We start from the raw sequence: 17654 nt of genomic DNA, 5'->3' as shown, positions 1-17654 counted from the left end.
ATGGATGAAAGTTAGTCCGGAGATGCAGGAAGTTTCTTTCTGCGAAACCATCCCGACTCATATTAACAGCTCCTTGAGCAATCGGCGTTGTCGCTGCCTGCTTTCTTCTCTCAAGTCCATGGTGGAGACGATGCTACTATCAGTCACACTTGAGGGGCCATGTTCCTGTTCCATGGCATTGATTCCGGTAAGATCGTTTCATTTACTTTATCGATGTACTGTAACGTGAATGTTTCCCGTGAGGCTACACTCCTTGCGGGTTTAACTTATAACGTAAGGGTCTCAGTGAGTCTCTGTTAGTATCTTGGAATCGAGGGTTAATACCTCCTGAGGGGGGTTATTGGACAGGGGGGTTTATAATCATGTTTGTTGTGTGATTCAACCTGCTTATGTGTGAGGTTTATGGGCTCCTGGTTTGGAACTTTTGAGACCTTTGGTAGTGATGCAGCCTTTTGGCTGAGCGTGCTTTTTGGTTTACCCCGTGTCCGGGGATGGTTACGCTCTGTTCCAATTTCCGCATTCCCGACCGTGTGGCGACTGAGATATACTAGTCCGCGGATGTCTGGTCATAGGAGGTGGTGAGTGCCCCCCAGCCATTGGTGGTGTCAGGTGCCGTTTTTGTTTTTTACTGTTTGTAGTTTATATTGCTATATCTTCTTTGCCATGGGGGATTCTGATGCTGAGACTGTGCTCATTTCAGATTCAGTTACTGAGGATTCTGATTCCGACATGATTATAATATCCGATTCAGATTCTGTGTCCGGTGACGAATCCGGTTTAGCCTCGTTGACTCCTGTCAACCATTTTTGTTCCATATACCATAGGAGAGCACCTGGTTCCTCAGGCTCGGGGAATCGGGGATCTGCTGAGCCATCCGCCTCTGGGGGTCTTGTCTCCCAGGGAGCGAGTTCCCTACCGAATATTCCTCCTACACATGCGGGTAACCCAGTTTATGGTTTCTCCACGCGGGATAGTGTTTTCCCCCCGGAGCTTGCAGCACATTTTCGCTTTCAGATAATGTTAGCGATTGCTCGTCTGCAGAGTCCAGACGTCTCTCTGAGAATGTGCTCATGCCCTATTGTCCCGAGTATTCCGCCTTGGGGTTGTCCTCCGCAGTATCCTGAGGGTTCTGTTCAGGAGTGTTGTGCCTTTCGTTATAGGCTTGCGTGCCTTCGCGTATTGCTCAGACATCTGTTTGAGTCGCTGAATGACCCTATAGTTCACAGATACAGGAATTTTCAGTCTGATAGTCCGAATTGTACGACTCATTAGACCTATGGGGATGAGGTAATCTCCTATTGTCTTTATTTTGAGTTCTTTCCCAGTTTTTGTGAGATGGGACTCTGTTTGGCGGGTCCTACGGGTAGGCCCCTGTCTTTTTTTGGGGCATTACCTTTGGGTTGCCTTGATTTTTATTTGTATCCGATGAGATGTCTTATTTTTTTTGTTATGTTTTCCTTCAGGAACTTTCTGGGATCGATACTCAATACTTCTTCGGAAGTTGTTTTGGACATGTTAGTCCTGTAAAGTTAAAAATGCCTGTTTCTTTCATGTAATTGGCAAGATTCCATGAGCTAGTGACGTATGGGATATACAATCCTACCAGGAGGGGCAAAGTTTCCCAAACCTCAAAATGCCTATAAATACACCCCTCACCACACCCACAATTCAGTTTTACAAACTTTGCCTCCTATGGAGGTGGTGAAGTAAGTTTGTGCTAGATTTCTACGTTGATATGCGCTTCTCAGCATGTTGAAGCCCGGTTCCTCTCAGAGTACAGTGAATGTCAGAGGGATGTCTCACCTATTGAATACAATGGTCTTCCTAAGGGGGATCTATTTCATAGGTTCTCTGTTATCGGTCGTAGAGATTCATCTCCTACCTCCCTTTTCAGATTGACTATATACTCTTATATGCCATTACCTCTACTGATTCTCGTTTCAGTACTGGTTTGGCTATCTGCTATATGTGGATGGGTGTCTTTTGGTAAGTATGTTTCATTTACTTAAGACACACTCAGCTATGGTTTGGTGCTTTATATATAAAGTTCTAAATATATGTTTGTACTTATATTTCTCCAACATAGGTGTGTCCGGTCCACGGCGTCATCCTTACTTGTGGGATATTCTCTTCCCCAACAGGAAATGGCAAAGAGCCCAGCAAAGCTGGTCACATGATCCCTCCTAGGCTCCGCCTACCCCAGTCATTCTCTTTGCCGTTGTACAGGCAACATCTCCACGGAGATGGCTTAGAGTTTTTTAGTGTTTAACTGTAGTTTTTTATTATTCAATCAAGAGTTTGTTATTTTGAAATAGTGCTGGTATGTACTATTTACTCAGAAACAGAAAAGAGATGAAGATTTCTGTTTGTATGAGGAAAATGATTTTAGCAACCGTAACTAAAATCCATGGCTGTTCCACACAGGACTGTTGAGAGCAATTAACTTCAGTTGGGGGAACAGTGTGCAGTCTCTTGCTGCTTGAGGTATGACACATTCTAACAAGACGATGTAATGCTGGAAGCTGTCATTTTCCCTATGGGATCCGGTAAGCCATATTTTTTACGATCGTAAATAAGGGCTTTACAAGGGCTTATTTAGACTGTAGACTTTTCTGGGCTAAATCGATTCATTATTAGCACATATTTAGCCTTGAGGAATCATTTTATCTGGGTATTTTGATATAATAATATCGGCAGGCACTGTATTAGACACCTTATTTCTTAGGGGCTTTCCCAAAGCATAAGCAGAGTCTCATTTTCGTGCCGGTGTGGCGCACTTGTTTTTGAGAGGCATGGCATGCAGTCGCATGTGAGAGGAGCTCTGATACTTAGAAAAGACTTTCTGAAGGCGTCATTTGGTATCGTATTCCCCTTTGGGCTTGGTTGGGTCTCAGCAAAGCAGATACCAGGGACTGTAAAGGGGTTAAAGCTTATAACGGCTCCGGTTCCGTTATTTTAAGGGTTAAAGCTTCCAAATTTGGTGTGCAATATTTTTAAGGCTTTAAGACACTGTGGTGAAAATTTTGTGATTTTTGAACAATTCCTTCATGTTTTTTCGCAATTGCAGTAACAAAGTGTGTTCAGTTTAAAATTTAAAGTTGTTTCTAACAAAAACATTAACCAGGAGATTATCGTACCTTCTCTGTGTCCGAAACCAGTTTCAAAGAAGGAACGCTTGTTGCACAATTTGGATGTTGTTCGCGCTCTAAAATTCTATTTAGATGCTACAAAGGATTTTAGACAAACATCTTCCTTGTTTGTTGTTTATTCAGGTAAAAGGAGAGGTCAAAAAGCAACTTCTACCTCTCTCTCTTTTTGGATTAAAAGCATCATCAGATTGGCTTACGAGACTGCCGGACGGCAGCCTCCCGAAAGAATCACAGCTCATTCCACTAGGGCTGTGGCTTCCACATGGGCCTTCAAGAACGAGGCTTCTGTTGATCAGATATGTAGGGCAGCGACTTGGTCTTCACTGCACACTTTTACCAAATTTTACAAGTTTGATACTTTTGCTTCTTCTGAGGCTATTTTTGGGAGAAAGGTTTTGCAAGCCGTGGTGCCTTCCATTTAGGTGACCTGATTTGCTCCCTCCCTTCATCCGTGTCCTAAAGCTTTGGTATTGGTTCCCACAAGTAAGGATGACGCCGTGGACCGGACACACCTATGTTGGAGAAAACAGAATTTATGTTTACCTGATAAATTTCTTTCTCCAACGGTGTGTCCGGTCCACGGCCCGCCCTGGTTTTTTAATCAGGTCTGATAATTTATTTTCTTTAACTACAGTCACCACGGTACCATATGGTTTCTCCTATGCTATTATTCCTCCTTAACGTCGGTCGAATGACTGGGGTAGGCGGAGCCTAGGAGGGATCATGTGACCAGCTTTGCTGGGCTCTTTGCCATTTCCTGTTGGGGAAGAGAATATCCCACAAGTAAGGATGACGCCGTGGACCGGACACACCGTTGGAGAAAGAAATTTATCAGGTAAACATAAATTCTGTTTTTCCATGATTCAGGTTTATCAGTATATTTCCTTTTTGCAGACTGTCAGTTTCATATCTGGGAAATGGTTTAAAAAAAAAAAAATTCTTACCTGAGGTTTTCAAATGGACTCTCTCTTAACTTGTGGTAACTGTTCCTCCAGCTGTGGTTTGTAATAGTTGTCATGATAAACTTTTACATGCAGAGAATGTTTCCATCAGTAGTAGTTCATTACATGTTGCTGGTCCATCAACATCTAATGTTCAGGATATTCCTGTCAATTTAAGAGAATTTATTTCTGATTCCATTCAGAAAGTTTTGTCTGCCATTCTGCCTACTAATAAACGTAAAAGAATGAGATGCAAGATAAATTGATGCCCTACCCCCTTAAATGGTATCTATATTTACAAATCATATCTGCCCTACATAAATTTTTCCCAAACATTTGTAGACAACCAAGCACCACACTGGAAAGGCTATGTAGCAACACGACACAACCTAGGCAATCTATTTCACAACTATACCTAGCAATACAGACTTCAGGAGAGAGCACTAAATCACCTACTATGCTTAGATGGGAGGCGGGCACAAACACGACAATGGAGACTGCAGAGTGGCAGGATTTATTTCATTCCTCTTGCAAAGGACTAATTAGTGCTGATTTGCGAGAAAATAGCCTTAAGGTCATCTTTCGATGGTATTTGACACCAATTAGAACATCGCACTACACAGAGAGTAGGAATAGTAACTGTTATAGGGGATGTAACTCAATCGGAACCTACTTACACATGTGGTGGGAATGCCCCAAGGTAGCCCATATCTGGACCAAACTCTCAGCTTATCTTAGCTCTCTCTTAGAAGAGCAAATATTGTTAACTATATCTCAGGGATTATTAAATGCTCCTCTACCAAATTTCAATAAACATATTAATACCCTCATTAGAATCCTTTGCACGGTCACAAGGGTTAGTATTGCTAGATACTGGAAGGAGAGTGTACCGACGTGGAATGAAATACTAGAAAGACTCAAAATGACATACTCCTTACATGAAACGGCAGCAATGTTGCTGGGCACGGTTGATACATTTCACAAAATCTGGTTTTACTGGATAACGCATCAGATTTAACCAATTCAGCTTAATACCACTATTGTAAATAAGAGTGCAGTTTTCATAGAAAATGGGAATGGATGCCGGAGGCATGTCAGTCTAGGCAAGGAATGCCTTGGGTTGCAAGAGTAGAGCAAGTAACGACGATTCCCCTTCTTCAGTGACGAAGGGAGAAACACTAGAAAAATTAGTCATATGAGATTATATTGATATCTGATTTATAGATCCTAAGGGACCAAATGTTAGGTTTGTTTGTTCAGTTATTGTTAGTTTGATTAATTTTTTTTTTTTTTAGTAATAAGAAATTGAGTTGTATACGGACTGTCTTTCATGGGAAACATATCAGGCATGGGATGCGAGTTTGAGAACCTATTGTATACAAAGGGTGCCAATGACAGAAATGTAAACTTTAAAATGATGTGTGCTGGACTCTGTATGTCACTGCCTGATGAGATGATTCTGTAAACTACTGTATAAGACATGTGTTATGTTGGAAGATGTTATCTCAATAAAAACTATTTTAACATAAACGTAAAAGGTCTTTTAAAACTTCTCATAGAGTTGATGAATTTTCTAATGACCGACAACATACTGATTTATCTATCTCTAATGAGGATCTGTCTTGATTCAGAGGATTCTGCCTCAGATATTGACACTGACAAATCCTTTTATTTATTTAAAATGGAGTATATTCGTTCTTTATTAAAAGAAGTGTTGATTGCATGAGATATGGAGGAGACTAGTCCTCTTGATACTAAAACTAGTAAACCTTTAAATTAGGTTTATAAACCTCATGTAGTTATTCCAGAGGTTTTTTCAGTTCCTGATGCTATTTCAGATATGATTTCTAAGGAATGAAATAGACTGGGTACTTCTTTTACTCCTTCTTCAAGGTTTAAAAAATTGTATCCTTTGCCTATTGATAGATTGGAGTTTTGGGAAAAGATCCCCAAAGTTGATGGGGGCCATCTCTACTCTTTCTAAGCGTACTACTATTTCTACGGAAGATAGTACTTCTTTTAAGAATCCTTTAGATAGGAAGCTTGAGTCTTATCTAAGGAAAACTTATTTATGTTCAGGCCATCTTCTTAGGCCTGCTATTTCTTTGGCTGATGTTGCAGCTGCTTCAACTTTTTGGTTGGAAACTTTAGTGCAACAAGTATCAGATCATAATGTGTATAGCATTGTTAAATTAATTCAACATGCTAATAATTTCATTTGTGATGCCATTTTTGATATCATCAGAATTGATGTTAGATATATGTGTCTAGCTATTTTAGCTAGAAGAGCTTTATGGCTTAAATCTTGGAATGCTGATATGACTTCTAAATCGACATTGCTATCTCTTTCTTTCCAAGGTAATAAATTATTTGGTTCTCAGTTGGATTCTATAATTTCAACTGTCACTGGGGGGAGGGGAGCTTTTTTGCCTCAGGATAAAAAAAATCTAAGGGTATATTTAAAGCTTCTAACCGTTTTTGTTCCTTTCGACAAAATAAGGAACAGAAACCTAGTCCTTCCCCTAAGGAATCTGTCTCCAATTGGAAGCCTTCCTCAATCTGGAATAAATTCAAGCCATTTAAGAGATCTAAACCAGCCCCCAAGTCTGCATGAAGGTGCGGCCCTCATTCCAGCTCAGCTGTTAGGAGTCAGATTAAAATTTTTCAACGATGTTTGTATAAATTCAGTCCAAAATCATTGGATTCAGAACATTGTCTCTCAGGGGTACAGAATAGGTTTCAGAGTAAGACCGCCTGTGAGAAGTTTCTTTCTCTCACGCATTCCAGTGAACCCAGAGAAAGCGCAGGCTTTCCTGAAGTGTGTTTCAGACCTGGAGTTATCTGGGGTAATCGTGCCAGTTCCTTTTCAGGAACAGGGTCTGGGGTTTTATTCAAATCTGTTCATTGTCCCAAAGAAAGAAAATTCATTCAGACCAGTTCTGGATGTAAGTCTTGAATCGTTATGTAAGAGTACCAACATTCAAGATGGTGACTATAAGGACTATTCTACCTTTTGTTCAGCAAGGGCATTATATGTCCACAATAGACTTACAGGATGCATATCTTCATATTCCGATTCATCCAGATCACTATCAGTTCCTGAGATTCTCTTTTCTAGACAAGCATTACCAATTTGTTGCTCTTGCTTTTGGCCAAGCGACCGCTCCAATGATCTTTTCAAAAGTTCTCGGTGCCCTACTCTCTGTAATCAGAGAGCAGGGTATTGCAGTGTTTCCTTATTTGGACGATATCTTGGTACTTGCTCAGTCTTTACGTTCTGCAGAATCTCACACAAATCAACTAGTGTTGTTTCTTCAAAGACATGGTTGGAGGATCAATTTAGCAAAAAGTTCTTTGAGTCCTCAGACAAGGGTAACCTTTTTAGGTTTCCAAATAGATTCAGTATCCATGAGTTTGTCTCTAACAGACGAGACATCTGAAATTAGTTGCAGCCTGTTGGAACCTTGAGTCTCAATCATTCCTTTCAGTAGCTATGTGCATGGAGGTTTTAAGTCTCATGACTGCAGCATTGGACGCGATCCCCTTTGCTCGTTTTCACATGAGACCTCTTCAGCTTTGTATGCTGAACCACTGGTGCAGGGATTATACAAGGATATCACAATTAATATCCTTAGATCCCAATGTTCGACTATCTCTGACTTGGTGGTTAGATCACCATCGTATAGTTCAAGGGGCCTCTTTTGTTCGTCCAACCTGGACTGTGATCACAACAGATGCAAGTCTTTCAGGTTGGGGAGCTGTCTGGGGATCTCTGACAGCACAAGGGGTTTGGAAATCTCAAGAGGCGAGATTACCAATCGATATTTTGGAACTCCGTGCGATTCTCAGAGCTCTTCAGTTTTTGCCTCTATTGAAGAGAGAGCTGTTTATTTGTTTTCAGACAGACAATGTCACAACTGTGGCTTATGTCAATCATCAGAGTGGGACTCAGTCCTCAGGCTATGAAAGAAGTATCCCGGATGCTTGTTTGGGTAGAATCCTTCTTTCTAATTTCTGCGGTCCATATCCCAGGTATAATCAATTTGGAAGCGGATTATCGTCAAGCTTTACATCCGGGAGAGTGGTCACTTCACCCAGATGTGTTTTTTCAAATTGTTCAGATGTGGGGGCTTCCAGAAATAGATCTGATGGCATCTCATCTAAACAAGAAACTTCCCAGGTACCTGTCCAGGTCCAGGGATCCTCAGGCGGAAGCAGTGGATGCCTTGACACTTCCTTGGAGTTATCAACCTGCCTATATTTCTCCAACATAGGTGTGTCCGGTCCACGGCGTCATCCTTACTTGTGGGATATTCTCCTCCCCAACAGGAAATGGCAAAGAGCCCAGCAAAGCTGGTCACATGATCCCTCCTAGGCTCCGCCTACCCCAGTCATTCTCTTTGCCGTTGTACAGGCAACATCTCCACGGAGATGGCTTAGAGTTTTTTAGTGTTTAACTGTAGTTTTTATTATTCAATCAAGAGTTTGTTATTTTAAAATAGTGCTGGTATGTACTATTTACTCTGAAACCGAAAAGAGATGAAGATTTCTGTTTGTAAGAGGAAAATGATTTTAGCAACCGTTACTAAAATCGATGGCTGTTCCACACAGGACTGTTGAGAGGAATTAACTTCAGTTGAGGGAACAGTGAGCAGAATTTTACTGCTTGAGGTATGACACATTCTAACAAGACGATGTAATGCTGGAAGCTGTCATTTTCCCTATGGGATCCGGTAAGCCATTTTTATTACAGACAATAAATAAGGGCTTCACAAGGGCTTTTTAAGACTGTAGACATTTTCTGGACTAAATCGATTCATATATAAACATATTTAGCCTTGAGGAATCATTTTAATCTGGGTATTTTGTAAAATAATATCGGCAGGCACTGTTTTGGACACCTTATTCTCTAGGGGCTTTCCCTAATCATAGGCAGAGTCTCATTTTCGCGCCGGTATTGCGCACTTGTTTTTGAGAAGCATGACATGCAGTCGCATGTGTGAGGAGCTCTGATACATAGAAAAGACTTTCTGAAGGCGTCATTTGGTATCGTATTCCCCTTTGGGCTTGGTTGGGTCTCAGCAAAGCAGATACCAGGGACTGTAAAGGGGTTAAAGATAAAAACGGCTCCGGTTCCGTTATTTTAAGGGTTAAAGCTTCCAAATTTGGTGTGCAATACTTTTAAGGCTTTAAGACACTGTGGTGAAATTTTGGTGAATTTTGAACAATTCCTTCATACTTTTTCGCAATTGCAGTAATAAAGTGTGTTCAGTTTAAAATTTAAAGTGACAGTAACGGTTTTATTTTAAAACGTTTTTTGTACTTTGTTATCAAGTTTATGCCTGTTTAACATGTCTGAACTACCAGATAGACTGTGTTCTGAATGTGGGGAAGCCAAGGTTCCTTCTCATTTAAATAGATGTGATTTATGTGACACAAAATTTAGAGAAAATGATGCCCAAGATGATTCCTCAAGTGAGGGGAGTAAGCATGGTACTGCATCATCCCCTCCTTCGTCTACACCAGTCTTGCCCACTCAGGAGGCCCCTAGTACATCTAGCGCGCCAATACTCCTTACTATGCAACAATTAACGGCTGTAATGGATAATTCTATCAAAAACATTTTAGCCAAAATGCCCACTTATCAGCGTAAGCGCGACTGCTCTGTTTTAGATAATACTGAAGAGCATGAGGACGCTGATGATATTGTTTCTGAAGGGCCCCTACACCAGTCTGAGGGGGCCAGGGAGGTTTTGTCTAAGGGAGAAATTTCAGATTCAGGGAAAATTTCTCAACAAGCTGAACCTGATGTGATTACATTTAAATTTAAGTTGGAACATCTCCGCGCTCTGCTTAAGGAGGTGTTATCCACTCTGGATGATTGTGAGAATTTGATCATCCCAGAGAAACTATGTAAAATGGACAAGTTCCTAGAGGTCCCGGGGCCCCCAGAAGCTTTTCCTATACCCAAGCGGGTGGCGGACATTGTAAATAAAGAATGGGAAAGGCCCGGTATACCTTTCGTCCCTCCCCCCATATTTAAAAAATTGTTTCCTATGGTCGACCCCAGAAAGGACTTATGGCAGACAGTCCCCAAGGTCGAGGGGGCGGTTTCTACTTTAAACAAACGCACCACTATACCCATAGAAGATAGTTGTGCTTTCAAAGATCCTATGGATAAAAAATTAGAAGGTTTGCTTAAAAAGATGTTTGTTCAGCAAGGTTACCTTCTACAACCAATTTCATGCATTGTCCCTGTCACTACAGCCGCGTGTTTCTGGTTCGATGAGCTAGAAAAGGCGATCACTAGTGATTCTCCTCCTTATGAGGAGATTATGGACAGAATCCGTGCTCTCAAATTGGCTAATTCTTTCACCCTAGACGCCACTTTGCAATTGGCTAGGTTAGCGGCGAAAAATTCTGGGTTTGCTATTGTGGCGCGCAGAGCGCTTTGGTTGAAATCTTGGTCAGCGGATGCGTCTTCCAAGAACAAATTGCTTAACATTCCTTTCAAGGGGAAAACGCTGTTTGGCCCTGACTTGAAAGAGATTATCTCTGATATCACTGGGGGTAAGGGCCACGCCCTTCCTCAGGATAGGTCTTTCAAGGCCAAAAATAAACCTAATTTTCGTCCCTTTCGTAGAAACGGACCAGCCCCAAGTGCTACGTCCTCTAAGCAAGAGGGTAATACTTCTCAAGCCAAGCCAGCCTGGAGACCAATGCAAGGCTGGAACAAGGGAAAGCAGGCCAAGAAACCTGCCACTGCTACCAAGACAGCATGAAATGTTGGCCCCCGATCCGGGACCGGATCTGGTGGGGGGCAGACTCTCTCTCTTCGCTCAGGCTTGGGCAAGAGATGTTCTGGATCCTTGGGCACTAGAAATAGTCTCCCAAGGTTATCTTCTGGAATTCAAGGGGCTTCCCCCAAGGGGGAGGTTCCACAGGTCTCAATTGTCTTCAGACCACATGAAAAAACAGGCATTCTTACATTGTGTAGAAGACCTGTTAAAAATGGGAGTGATTCATCCTGTTCCATTAGGGGAACAAGGGATGGGGTTCTACTCCAATCTGTTCGTAGTTCCCAAAAAAGAGGGAACGTTCAGACCAATCTTAGATCTCAAGATCCTAAACAAGTTTCTCAAGGTTCCATCGTTCAAAATGGAAACCATTCGAACAATTCTTCCTTCCATCCAGGAAGGTCAGTTCATGACCATGGTGGATTTAAAGGATGCGTATCTACATATTCCTATCCACAAGGAACATCATCGGTTCCTAAGGTTCGCATTCCTGGACAAGCATTACCAGTTCGTGGCACTTCCTTTCGGATTAGCCACTGCTCCAAGGATTTTCACAAAGGTACTAGGGTCCCTTCTAGCGGTGCTAAGACCAAGGGGCATTGCAGTAGTACCTTACTTGGACGACATTCTGATTCAAGCGTCGTCCCTTCCTCAAGCAAAGGCTCACACGGACATAGTCCTGGCCTTTCTCAGATCTCACGGATGGAAAGTGAACGTAGAAAAGAGTTCTCTATCTCCGTCAACAAGGGTTCCCTTCTTGGGAACAATAATAGACTCCTTAGAAATGAAGATTTTTCTGACAGAGGCCAGAAAAACAAAACTTCTAAACTCTTGTCAAATACTTCATTCCGTTCCTCTTCCTTCCATAGCGCAGTGCATGGAAGTAATAGGTTTGATGGTAGCGGCAATGGACATAGTTCCTTTTGCGCGCATTCATCTAAGACCATTACAACTGTGCATGCTCAGTCAGTGGAATGGGGACTATACAGACTTGTCTCCGACGATACAAGTAAATCAGAGGACCAGAGATTCACTCCGTTGGTGGCTGTCCCTGGACAACCTGTCACAAGGGATGAACTTCCGCAGGCCAGAGTGGGTCATTGTCACGACCGACGCCAGTCTGATGGGCTGGGGCGCGGTCTGGGGACCCCTGAAAGCTCAGGGTCTTTGGTCTTGGGAAGAATCTCTTCTACCGATAAATATTCTGGAACTGAGAGCGATACTCAATGCTCTCAAGGCTTGGCCTCAGCTAGCAAAGGCCAAGTTCATACGGTTTCAATCAGACAACATGACGACTGTTGCGTACATCAACCATCAGGGGGGAACAAGGAGTTCCCTGGCGATGGAAGAAGTTACCAAAATCATTCAATGGGCGGAGACTCACTCCTGCCACCTGTCTGCAATCCACATCCCAGGAGTGGAAAATTGGGAAGCGGATTTTCTGAGTCGTCAGACATTACATCCGGGGGAGTGGGAACTCCATCCGGAAATCTTTGCCCAAATTACTCAACTGTGGGGCATTCCAGACATGGATCTGATGGCCTCTCGTCAGAACTTCAAGGTTCCTTGCTACCCCAGCCATTGAGGGTGTAAGGTGCCGTTAAGTGTTTGACCATATTTGCAATCCCCAAGTTATGGAGGATTCAGATTTTTTTTTTTAGAGACAGATTTCTCCAATTTGGAGGATACGTCTTGCGAAGGGTATGAAATGGTCCAGGTTATCCATGCCCATCAGTTATGTTCCGATTGCCGTTCTAGAGGACTCTCTTCCCCTGAATCGGGGAGTTTAGAGTGTGTTGAGCCATCCGCCCCCGAGGATTCCATGTCCTGTGAGGCGCGTGCCCCCCAGAACCTTCTTTTGCTACGCAAGCAGGTGTCCATATGGCTGTTACTCCATCTCCGGAAGGCGGCTTGTTACCTCCAGAGGTTACAGCACGGTTCCGCATGGCCATATCTATGGTGCTGGTACATTTATATCTCCCAGGAGAAGTATTTTTAAGGTACTGTCCGTGTTCTGTCAACCATGGCCCGTAGAGCGTGAGATCTACCTGATTCAGTTTGGCCTTCTGGGGAAGCGATGGCTTCTTAGCCTTCAGGGGCCCCACCCTCGGGGCCGGGGTCGTCCATCAATCTGGCAGGGGATCATATTACTTTCCGTTATAGACTGGCACGTCTTAGTGTCCTACTAAGACATGTTTTGGCTGTGCTGGAGGATTCCAGTCCTAGCAGGCCGAGGGATCCTCGTTCTTCTGTGCAGGATGGCAAACTGGGTTAGACGTATGGGGATGAAACCAATCTCCTTGACATCCCCGTTTTTCTTTCCTTTAAGTATCTGTTCCAGTTCTGAGCTTGGGAGAATGGGGCCTCTGATCGGCTGGTCCTGTTGGTGTGCCCATTCTCCTTGTGCGGTTTTGTGAACGTTTCTTCTCTGGAACTGATACTTGCGATTTTGTGGTCGAGTGGGCACTTCCTCTGAAGTTGCGCAGTACTATATAAAGACATAGTTATGTTTATAGTTTATCGTCGGGTGCTGGACGTTCACTTTGTCCTAATGTTGAGGGTTCCGGGCTTGGATCCTGCTAAGGCTTTATCATGGGTTCTGGAGGTCCTTTAGATCGGAACCAAAGTTCTCCATTCCCTTATAGTTTGGATGACCTCTGGACGTCCGGGGTACCAGTTTGGATGGTGATTTTAATTTTCGCTCTTGGTATCTTCTGGTTGTCTGTTCTTGTGGCCTAGTCGTAGTACCTCTCGTAGGTTGCTGGGGCTTCTTTTTTCCCATATTGGGTGGTCGGGTCATCTGTGTCTGGAAGTTTGGGCATGTCCTCCTTCCTTTTCCGTATCTCGCTCACTCTCATATATGGGAGCGCAGGGGTTTGGGTTATCCCTGTTTTCCCCCCCGGCATTTTCCTTGGTCAGCTTGTCTGCCAGGAGTTGTGAGGCTCCCATCATTATTCCTGGTGTGGTACAGGGATTTCCGGGAGGCTGATCCTGTAAGGATCTTTGGAGGTTGTCGTCTTCTCAACCTAAGGGCCGGTTTGGAGTCTGTACCTTGTGTTCCCCGTGGCCTTTTGACTATGGGGTGTTTTAGGGGGTTCTGGGTTCAGATCCACCTCCGGGTGCTGGTTGCCATCTTCTTAGGCCTGTTAAGATGTCTTTCGAGGTTCTTTGGTCTGAGTCTATTGCGAGTGTCCAATGTCCAATGATGTTGGGATGTGGGATTCACTACCCAGGGTGCACTCCTCCGTACGAGACAGCTTGTACGGAGGTTAGAACATTCGGACGGTCCCGGTTTCTGAGGATCTGGATTATGACCATGTCTCTTGCCTGAGATTTCGGGGTCCGGATTCTGGAATTGGTCCTGAGCAGTTCAGTTTCAACCCTTAGGTTTTGGAACATTCGCTTGTCCCTTCAGGGGGGTTGGTTTTGTCTCTAATGGGAAATTTGTTAACTGTCGATGTTTAGTTTTACGGTCTCTCAGACGGGTTCTTCCAATTCTCAGGGGCAGCTATTGCACCTTGATGTAGGCTCAGGGTTTTTTGTATCAACTGAGCTGTAATGGTCTACTAGTTTCCTAGGGGTTCTTCCCATCCTTACGTGCACAAGGTCTTGGGCCTGAATTCTGGTTCGAGGACGCTGTAGTTCAATGCCCTATCTTCCTTTTTGTGGGTGGTCCTTCTTTAGGGAAGAGTTGTTCTCCCAGGGGTTTTGTTTTCCTTTTAGTTCCCTCCTTTTTCTTCCTGAGGTCTGGTTCGGAGAAGTTTGTATTCTCTGTTTTCTGTCGTTGCCAGCCTTGTGGGCTGGGTCCGTTACCTCGGAGTGGGGGTCGGGGATCTGTCTGCTCTGTTGAGTTTTGAGTGTGTACTTTCAATTGATTCTGTTCTCCTTCCTTCGGTGGGGGATTCTCCGTGTCCATACCTCCACTGGTGGAATTGCTGCTGGTGTTGGGCGATCTTCTCGGGTCCGGATTCTTTCTGCATGGGAGTTGCCGCTATTTTTCGGCATTTCTCTGTGGGATGGTGTCCCTCAATGGCTTAGGGTCAGCTTTGCAGCCTTGAGACTGGACATAGCGAGTTCTTGTTCAGAGGTGACTCTGTTTTCACTGAGAGCCTTTTTTAGCTGCTAGGACAGTTAGCCTACCTATGTTTGTCTAGTTTAGCGGTTGTGTCAGCTAGACTATGGTACAGTAGGGAGCTTGCAGCTTCCTTGGAGCACCGTAAGCTGTATGGTGCTATGTCATGGATCTGAGGGTGGACCTTTGTTCTTTCTCGTGATCGTGATCGGTTGGGGGTACGTTTCGTGGGAGTCGAGAACCACAGGGCTTGGCTCCTCGGAGGCCTTTGTGTTCAGTGGACTCTAGGGATCTGTGTGATCTCTAGCACGGCTTTGCAGGTTGCTTAACTGATGTGCAGCTACTTCGGCTTTTCCGGTTTTGACCCTCGTCTTCTAGTGATAGTTTTTTTTTCGGGTGTTGGGTAATTTCAGGCTGTGGTGCCTTTCGAAGGGGCCACCTTCTGTACCAGCCCTTTGTTTGCATTCAGTGTCCTCTATAGCTTGGGTATTGTTTTCCCAAAAGTAATGAATGCAGCTGTGGACTCTTCCCGTTTAAGAAGAAAAACTTAAGTTATGCTTACCTGATCATTTTCTTTTCTTTCTGACGGGAAGAGTCCACAGCTTCCCACCCGTGTTTTATCTATGGGGTGGCTGTATTTTTTTGTTTTTCTGGCACCTTTTTCACCCTAATATTTCTTCTACTGTTCCTTGTTCCCTCGGCAGAATGACTGGGGGATGAGGGAAGTGGGGGAGTTATTTAAGCCTTTGGCTGGGATGTCTTTGCCTCCTCCTGGTGGCCAGGTTCTGAATTCCCAAAATTAATGAATGTAGCTGTGGACTCTTCCCGTCGGGAAATATTTTTTTTTATCAGGTAAGCATAATTTAAGTTTTCCTACCCCAGGACAAGAAGAATAGACCTAGAGGTTGTCAAACTTCTAATTTTCATTCTTTTCGTAACTTTAAGGGACAAAAGTCCTCCTCTTCAAAACCAGATCAACCCACATCCAATTGGAAATCCAACCAGCCCTGGAACAAGGCAAAACAAAACAAGACTCTAAATCAGCAGTTTGGATCAGGTGGGCGAAAAGGCTTTCTCTTTTTCGTCAAGCCTGGATACGCAATGTCCTAGACACTTGGGCGGTATAGTATCCCAGGGTTACAGAATGGGATTCAAGTCTTGCCCTCCAAGGGGCAGATTTCTCCTATCAAGACTATCCTCAAACCAAATAAAGAAGGAGGCCTTCTTAAATTGTGTAAAAGACCAATATTCTCTTGTAGTTATTGTTCCTGACCCTCTAACAGAACAGGGTCTAGGATTCTATTCAAATCTATTTGTCGTTCCCAAAAAGGAGGGAACTTTTCGTCCCATTCTAGTCCTCAAGTGACTCAACAAATTCCTCAGGGTTCCGTCCTTCAAGATGGAAACTGTTTGTTCCATTCTTCCTTTGGTACAGGAAGATCAGTTTGACGACCATAGACCTGAAGGATGCATACCTTAATGTTCCCATTCACAGGGAACACCATCAGTATCTTAGGTTTGCCTTTCTGGACAAGCACTTCCTTTGTTGCACTTCCGTTTGGTCTGGGCACGGCTCCCAAAATATTCACAAAAGATTTGGGGGTGTTATTTGCTGTCATCAGATTCCAGGGAACTGAGGCTTCTAGATCTAGATGACATCTTGGTTCAGGCGTCATCTTTTCAACTAGCCCAATCTCATACAGAGATGCTGTTGTCTTTTCTATGTTCCCATGGGTGGAAGGTGAATTTGGAAAAAAGTTCTCTTGTTCCATCTACCAAAGTGTGTTTCCTAGGAACTATAATAGATTCCCTGTCCATGAAGATTTTCCTGATGAGGTCAGAAAAAAACTAAATTTCTCCAACATAGGTGTGTCCGGTCCACGGCGTCATCCTTACTTGTGGGATATTCTCTTCCCCAACAGGAAATGGCAAAGAGCCCAGCAAAGCTGGTCACATGATCCCTCCTAGGCTCCGCCTACCCCAGTCATTCTCTTTGCCGTTGTACAGGCAACATCTCCACGGAGATGGCTTAGAGTTTTTTAGTGTTTAACTGTAGTTTTTTATTATTCAATCAAGAGTTTGTTATTTTGAAATAGTGCTGGTATGTACTATTTACTCAGAAACAGAAAAGAGATGAAGATTTCTGTTTGTATGAGGAAAATGATTTTAGCAACCGTAACTAAAATCCATGGCTGTTCCACACAGGACTGTTGAGAGCAATTAACTTCAGTTGGGGGAACAGTGTGCAGTCTCTTGCTGCTTGAGGTATGACACATTCTAACAAGACGATGTAATGCTGGAAGCTGTCATTTTCCCTATGGGATCCGGTAAGCCATGTTTATTACGATCGTAAATAAGGGCTTCACAAGGGCTTATTTAGACTGTAGACTTTTCTGGGCTAAATCGATTCATTATTAACACATATTTAGCCTTGAGGAATCATTTTATCTGGGTATTTTGATATAATAATATCGGCAGGCACTGTATTTGACACCTTATTTCTTAGGGGCTTTCCCAAAGCATAAGCAGAGTCTCATTTTCGCGCCGGTGTGGCGCACTTGTTTTTGAGAGGCATGGCATGCAGTCGCATGTGAGAGGAGCTCTGATACTTAGAAAAGACTTTCTGAAGGCGTCATTGGTATCGTATTCCCCTTTGGGTTTGGTTGGGTCTCAGCAAAGCAGATACCAGGGACTG

General features: G+C 43.6%; 1 protein-coding gene across 1 annotated transcript in view; it reads left to right on the top strand.

Annotated features, from left to right (window-relative positions):
* OTUD4 (OTU deubiquitinase 4) overlaps positions 1–17654 on the top strand; it is a 660142-nt gene that overhangs the window by 255047 nt on the left and 387441 nt on the right. The gene's annotated exons all lie outside the window — the stretch shown is intronic.

This window comes from Bombina bombina, chromosome 2 (assembly GCF_027579735.1).
Source record: "Bombina bombina isolate aBomBom1 chromosome 2, aBomBom1.pri, whole genome shotgun sequence".
Lineage (NCBI taxonomy): Eukaryota > Metazoa > Chordata > Amphibia > Anura > Bombinatoridae > Bombina > Bombina bombina.
This window is presented reverse-complemented; position numbering and strand designations above follow the sequence as displayed.